General features: G+C 25.3%; 1 long non-coding RNA gene across 1 annotated transcript; it reads right to left on the bottom strand.

The window, feature by feature from the left end:
* Positions 1-772: 772 nt before the first annotated feature.
* LOC145320353 (uncharacterized) lies at positions 773-5,248 on the bottom strand. The gene is made up of 3 exons (XR_013880168.1): positions 5,074-5,248; positions 4,666-4,784; positions 773-864 (listed from the first exon to the last, which is right to left on the bottom strand). It is a non-coding gene; the product is annotated as an uncharacterized LOC145320353 (long non-coding RNA).
* Between the last annotated feature and the right edge of the window lie 2,874 nt (positions 5,249-8,122).

Genomic DNA, 8,122 nt, shown 5'->3' with positions numbered 1-8,122 from the left:
ATAATTCATCATACAATAGACAAGAAGTAGATCAAGAAATAGCAGGTCCTTTCACATTTAGTCATTTTGGAATAAATAGAACTTTAGACAGGTTTCCTGAGTTTAGAAGATATTTAGGTGGAACGATAATAATTGGAAACAGTCAAATTGATAATATCTATCATTCGGATTCAGAATAAAGTTTTAAAAATATACGTCATCAAAATATAAAAATATTGAAAATTTCATGAAAATTGTTGTATAAAAGTGTAAATATTTAAAACACAAGTGTTTACACCGGACATACACTGTAATTATAGTAATTATATCATTTCATTAAAAAGTTGGGAAGTTGAAAATTATTTAATTACCTAACATTTTTAAATTGTTAAGAAAATAATATTATAGTTTTGTACTTTGGACACAAAAGAAAAGTCTAAATTATAAAATTAAATATAAAGATAATTAAAAAAAGGTAAAATAAAAGTTTGTATATTGAACACAAAAGAAAAGTTTAATTTATAAAGCTAATAATTATTGTAAAAGTAATTAAATGATAAAATTTTGCTTAAATATTCTTGGTTTATGGAAATTAAGAATTCTATGTTCTGAAATTAGAGGGCAAAATTGGACTGAAAAAATTCGAAGCTGTCAAATTACTCTTGGTTCTATAACTATTATAAGAATTAAGTTCAAACAAACATTGTAAAATTTTTAGGTAAAGGTAATTTTAAAAAATAATTCTACTTGTTAATCTAAAAATTGGTAAAAATAATTTTGAAAAATAACTCTACCTGATTTATCTGGAAAGTCATCAAAACATTGTTCCTGTTCAGATTTCATTAAAATCTAAAATAAAGATAGTCTCCACCAAGAAAATTGTTCCTGAATTATAATTTGGTAAGCTAAAAATAAAGAAGGTATTAATCAAAATAAAAACTTTCAACGGTAATCAAGTTTTATTTTATAATACACTGTAAAAAAACATTTTCCTTAAAACATAAAGGTAAAGAAAATAAAAGATGTCGGACACAGAACAACAAAATGATCCTTACTTTGCAGGTGCCAGACGAAGAAAGTTTAGTAATTGGTTTATTAAAAATAAGGAAAAATACTTAGAAAGGCTACAAAAGTATAAAGATAACTTGGAAAATTTAAATGGAGAAGATTATAAAAGTGTACGTGAAAACCATGTAGATTTCAATACAGAAACAATGGATTTATTGCGCAACAGAGAAGCAGAAAGTTATGTAACAAATTTTACAGAACTTACTGATGATATTTCACTTAGAAATCTCAGGGATGAAAGGGATAGAGAAATGAACTTTGAAAGAAGCAATTTTAATCAACATAAAGATAATTCTAACCAATTTAATTTTGATAGAGAAAATTTTAACACAAATGATCATGATAATAATCAACATCAAAATCAGTGGGGTGAATTTAGAGGTTTTAATTATAAACAAGAACAAAGATATCCAAAAAATGAAAGATATTTTGAAAGAAATGAAAGAAATTTTAGACAATCCAGAAGAGATAATTTTCAAGAAAATAGAGATTCTTATCTAAATAAAAAGTATATGGATGATTTGCAAAAGAAAATTGATAATTTAAATATGGAAATAAAATATTTAAAACGAAAACCAGCTAGGGGTGAGAAATTTGAAGCTAAAACAGTATATAGATCTGCGGAAAACAGGGATTCTAGCCCTGCGGGACTCTCGTTGACCCATGCAGCAGAAGCTGTAGAACTATTAGAGGAATACTTAGTATCAAATCAAGCAGAAAAACAAAAAATGAAACAAAATGTTATTAAACAATTATCAAAAATTGGTAAAATACAAACATTGGAAAATAAATATAACTCATCAAAGTATTATAATTGTGATGATTTCACACCCAAATTTATAGATACAAGTCTAAGATATTACAATGTTGAGAAAGTTAGTGATAAATTAAAAATTATAAAAAATCAACTCCTCTCACTGGAAAATGTAGGACTGATCCATTACATCGACCAGTTCTGTGAATTCGACTTTGATGGCTTTTCACAGTTTGAATTCAATGTGGTTTTCCACAATTCTCTCCCAAGGGATACTAAAGATAGAATTGAATGCAAAAATATAAACCCAGCAAAATTGACTACCAAAGATTATCTTAACATTGTCAGTGACATTGTTAATAACGGACGTATAGCAAACCATAACATTGATTATATGCTTGAAACATTTAAAACATCTAAAAGAAACATAGAGGATATTTATGATGAGTATAGAAGGAAAATAAATAATTTGCCTCCTAATATTATGTCTGCTGGTGAAAAAGAAAGAAGGATACATTCACAAATGATGAAATATCTACCAACTCAACTATTATCTATTTTGAGAATAGAAGAGGCTAAATTAGGTAGAAATCTTAATAGTGAAACACTCCATGATTTTATATTGCTTAATAGAGACCAAATAAATAAATATCTCAGATCTCAGAATAAAACCCTATAATGAAGAAACATGTTCTTGTTTACAAATGTAAAATAAGATAAATTTCCATAATAATATTGAAGATAATTTTGAAAAATAATGAAAGTCTGTGTTTACTGGCCTAACATTGGTTGGAAAAATGATAAAAAATAATGAAAGCTTCAAAATGATAATTTCTTTGATAAACAAAGAATAATGGTACTATTCATTGATATTTTTACTGGCCTAACATTGGTTGGAAAAATGATAAGAAATAATGAAATCTAAAAAGATAATTTTTATGATAATTAAAATGATGAATAAAATGATAAATTAAAAGGTAAAGAATTGAATGTACAGTAATTAAAAAGGTAATAAAACAGTAAAAAGAACACTTGTGAAAGAAAATTAGGAAATTGAACGTACTTATAATTGAGTGTTAATGCTTTAAAATGATAATCATCAGACCATAAAAAAAAAGGACACCTGTAAAGTGGACCTAATAGTAATTAGGGGTAATTAAATAAAAAATGTACACTAGTTGATAAAATGATTAATAAAAACACTTGAAAAGGTAGATGATTCATAAAAATTTGAAAAGTTTTGAGGTCATATTAAAATTAAAATGATAAAATAAACAATTAAAAGATATATGATTCATAAAAATTTAAAACACTTGAAAAAGTATATGATTCATAAAAATTTAAGAAAGTTTTGAGGTCATATGATTAATTAAACAAAAATTATATTTTAAATGTGTAAAGTTACCAATTATAGTTTTGAAATAGGAGATATTTGCTGATTATTTTGAATAGTCTAATCTAAAAATAGTCTAAAATTTGAACCTAAAATGTATGGCTAAAAAAGATATACAAACAATTATGTGGTAATTAAAAAGACAATCATTTCTTCTAAAAAATTAAAAATTGTACATAAAGAACCATAGAGTAGGTTTTGTGTGTAAAATGATATTAAAAATGAGGTTTCATAAAAGTGAAATAAAATCAAAAATTTTTCATGAAAACAATAAAATTGGTTAGAAGGAAAAAATGTTTAAAAAATGAAGTGTCCAATACATTATAAATAAAATAGGGTCAGGAAAATTAAAGTGGAGTCTCTAATTAAAGAAAAGGACACTCTTTTAGTAAAATACAAGTGCAAAATAATTTACTTTGAATTAAAACAAATGTTGGGAAAAGATATAAAGATAAAAATAAAAGGTCAAGCGTTACACACATAACACCACGAAAACTAAAAAACAACACCCCCCCCCCAACTAACGGAAAAATTTAAAGATAGAAAATTATAAATACCAAATAAATAAAACCAAAAACACCCCCCCCCCCCTAAATTATTCATTTTAAAGGGGTGACATATTAAAATGATTATTTAAGAAAACATTAAATAAAAGAATGTCCTTTTATAGACTAACTTTTTAAAAGGACACTTATAAAGGAAAATTTATAAGTAAAATAATGTGGTTTATGAAACATGATAAAAAATAACTTAGGTTATAAAAATGAAAGATTTGTAAATTATTTTTCATAGAAATAATGTGATTTATGGAATATAATAAAAAATAACTTAAGTTATAAATATGAAAGACTTGTGAATTATTCTTCATAAAGGATAATGTGGTTTATGAGATATGATAACTTAGGTGATAAAAATTTGTTAAAATAAAGTTAAAAATAAGCTAAAAAGTCAAAAGAAAAAAGAGACTGTCCTTTCACAAATTATGCTTTAAAAAGGGACACTCGGTCAGTTGATATATCAATTTAAAATGAATATTGTTAAAAAATCATTAAATAGATTATTAACAAAAAATAGCAAAAGAAATGTAAAAATCTGTTTAAAATTGAAATAATAAATGACAGAAAAAACTTTAGAAAAACAAAGATAAGATGGTTCTTTTAAATGAAACATCTTTTTAAACAAATATAAGACTGTTCTTTTATAAAACATCTTTTAAAACTGGACAAAAAATTGTCAACCCAAAGTAAAGTAGCTAGGTATGACATTAGTTCATTAAAAATACTCTAAAAGCAAACATATCTCAAAATTAAAACAGTTAATCTCAGTTACAGTTTTACAAGAATTCTTGGTTTAATTTATTTTGAAATGTGAAATAAATTAAAATTATAATTTAATGTGAAATTTCAGAGAAGAAAATGGATCCAGGGAGAGATAGAGACAGGAAAAGATATGATAGGTAAAAAATTATTACTTGAATTCCTCTTCATTAGATGGGTTTTTTTCTGTAGCACGCTTTCTGTCGCAGTAATCTTTCAAAGTTTTATGTATCCACCTAAAGAAAGTCACCAGATAGACTAGTGGAACGATAACCTAAACAAAAAAAAAGTCTATGGGCTCAAAGATATCCCTCAAAAGAACAAATTAAAATGGTAAACGTTCAAGAAATGTCTTTATTTTCCATAGCAAATTTTTCTTTGAATTAATTGATTTACGGTAACATTAATTCGAAGCTAGTTAAAGTTATGAAGTATATGTTAAAAGTAACTTTAATTAGATTACCCTTATTAAGTCAAGGGTAATAACACTTTTAAAATGAAAAGTAATAATGGTAAACTCATTTTAAAAGGGGTAATTTTATATGGGGTTCATGTAAAGTTACCTGCAAAACCATAACACATGAATAACAGATAAGTAGGTAGCGAAGAATAGCTACGTTGATACCCAATAACTGTGTACACAAAGTGGAGACAAGTGTTCCATCCTAGAAAGAAAATTTTTCTTCAGAATTTAATTTCACACATTGTATTAAAAATTCTTACGCTTATGGTATTAAAAAATGCTCAATTTTCAGTGATATTTTTAATTAAATACTCAAAAAGAAATGTTAATACTCAAATCTCCTGTGATTATAAAATACTCATTGAACTTTTTCTCAAGATTTTTGTCAAGCTAATTAATGCCATACCTTAATTTATGAAAGTTAACTTTAATGAAAAGATATTTAATATTGATAATTAAAACTATATAAGAAAATAAGATAAATTAGTATGAATGATAACTCACGTCAGTATTCAATAAGTTTATAAGACCCAACTGAATCTTGTGCTGAGATAGTAATGGGTTCTTCTCCCAAAACTTAGCGAGAGCGTCGTCGATAATGTGGGGCTGCTGTTACATAATGCTATATTAAGGGGAAAATTTTTCCAATGATAATCAACAAAATTTTCTAAACGCTTAGATTTAAATTTCTCCAATGATAATCAACAAAATTTTCTAGATACTTAGGTTAAGTTTTCTAATGATAATCCAAAAAATTTTTTCTAAACGCTTAGATTTAAATTTTTCCAATAATAATCAACAAAATTTTCTAAATGCTTAAATTAAGTCTTCCAATGATAATCTACAAAATTTTTCTTTAACGCTTAGATTTAAAATTTTTCCAATGATAATCAACAAAATTTTTTAAATGCTTAGCTTAAAATTTTATTATGATAACTATTATAAACTATTATATCTATAAAAAGTATTAAAAAGATATTACTTTTCTTGGAAGATTTATGATAACCATGCAAAGTTATTGAAAGTTTAAAAGATAATTTTATGCAAAGTTATTGAAAGTTTAAAAGATAATTTTAGGCAAAGTTATTGAAAATTTAAAAGATAATTTTATGCAAAGTTATTGAAAGTTTAAAAGATAATTTTATGCAAAGTTATTGGAAGTTTAAAAAGATAATTTTATGCAAAGTTATTTTAAAAGATAATTTTATAAAAATTGAAAGTAAAAATGATAAATTCTAGTAGACGTGTATGATCACTGGCCACTGTAAAACTAATTATTATAACATTATAGGAAATTGGGTGGAAACCAGTAACAACAAAAAACCTGAAATTAAAGAAGCCAAAACGAACAAGGATAAAGAGATATTTAAATTGATTTCTTATTTAATTTTTCATTGCAAATTAAATGTAAAAGTAGTGGTTTATTTTCCTTGTTATCGAAAATAGAAAATTTTATTATTAAAGAAATTTTTACAATTTTTGTTAAGGTCTCCTCAGAAAGTTTTCAGTAAAAAATTTTTATGAAAAGTAACAAGCAAATTAAGATTTTTTTTTGTTGTTGAAAAGTAAAATTACAGAAGACAATTTTTTCCATTTTAATCATTTGAATATTATGAATAAGCAAATTAAAATATTTTTATCTTTTGATTAACAATTAGAACTTAAAAAATTTTATATATATATCGCTTTTGGAATTATTATTGATACAAAAAAAAGAAAAAAAAATATTAAAGGGAAATCACTTATACCTGCCTGATGAGTCAACAAGTTGTTCCGGATACGAGTTCAACAAACAAGAGCAAAGAATTCACCCATCTGCTGAGACAATAAGCACATCCTTCTCTCCCTGAAATATGGAGAAATGTATTCATTGGATATTTGGAATATCAGGAGCTGATGATCCGCAACTACACATCCAGCCAGGAGTGCCTACAACTAGAATTACTGAAATAACAGCTGCCATCAGATGAATCCCTTATTAATCATTTTAATATTTCCAAAATGTGTTTAAATTTCTACAATTTTGAGTTCTAAATACAAGCAAAAATTCCTTTTTCTTTAAATAAAGCAAAACTACAGTATGATTTTGAAATTTTTTTTAGTAAACAATTAAAAAAATAATTTTTTTATTTTTTTACATTCAAATATTCAAACTTATTCAAAATTTTTTTTATCAAACAGTCTAAATTAAAATTTTGTTTTACCTAATTAAAAGAAATTTTTAGCTTTTTGAGGGCAGACTGTAACACCTTTTAAGTAAAAGTAATAAAATTTAAGTATTAAAATTGTAGATAATTGATGTGAACTAAATAAATTTTAATCTCTATGACGTACATAATAGATATTACCACACTTGTAAAAATGTGATGTATTATTGTAATATTTTGTATTTGGAGAGTTAGATTATAACCATAAAACAGATTACACTGAAATATAATATAGAAGAAAATTATTTGTGTTACCTTCATAAGCGGACTTTATTACATTGTGGTTGTCGAGAAAAAGAAACAGCAATTTATAATCCTTGTTGAATTCTTACTTCACTCTAAGGATATGTGTTTATAGCCTACGATCTACTTATTCCTGTAAGGCTATTATGAATATAACTTACTAAGGTTCACTCCCAAAGAATCGTCTATATTCTAATAATATTGCAACAATTTTGCCTGAATGTCAAAGATCTCGCCACCTCTTACTTATAGTTGTATTAGGGGTTTTCCTTCCAATCCTATAAAGTAATTTGCGCAAAATTGGGGCTTCACTTATGACTTCAATTCTTATAACTGTAGTAAGATATACAATTTAGATACACCTATATTTATATATGTAAAGATTGTTTTCAAAATTATCTAACCGGATGTAATCTAATTATAATTAGTAGTAATACAATATTCAAGTGCAAGTTTACTCTGAGGAAGTGTGAGATCCTACACTAGGTGGCCAACCTATAATGTGGAGGTTGTCAATCAAACTTCAAAGGAGCCTATCAACTTTGAATTAAACGATACTTATACTTTTGAAAACTAATCTAACTGGTTTTAGTGCACTTCTTTCTAATTTATCTAAAGGTAATCTGTTAGGTTATAAAAACTCTGGGCTATATGTAGACACACTTTTATGTTACTTGGTTATAGTCTGTGTGCTAATAA

This window comes from Acartia tonsa, chromosome 5, assembly GCF_053477335.1.
Source record: "Acartia tonsa isolate MP-2025a chromosome 5, ASM5347733v1, whole genome shotgun sequence".
NCBI lineage: Eukaryota > Metazoa > Arthropoda > Copepoda > Calanoida > Acartiidae > Acartia > Acartia tonsa.
Note: the sequence above shows the minus strand (reverse complement) of the source record. Positions and strands in the feature narration are given on the sequence as shown.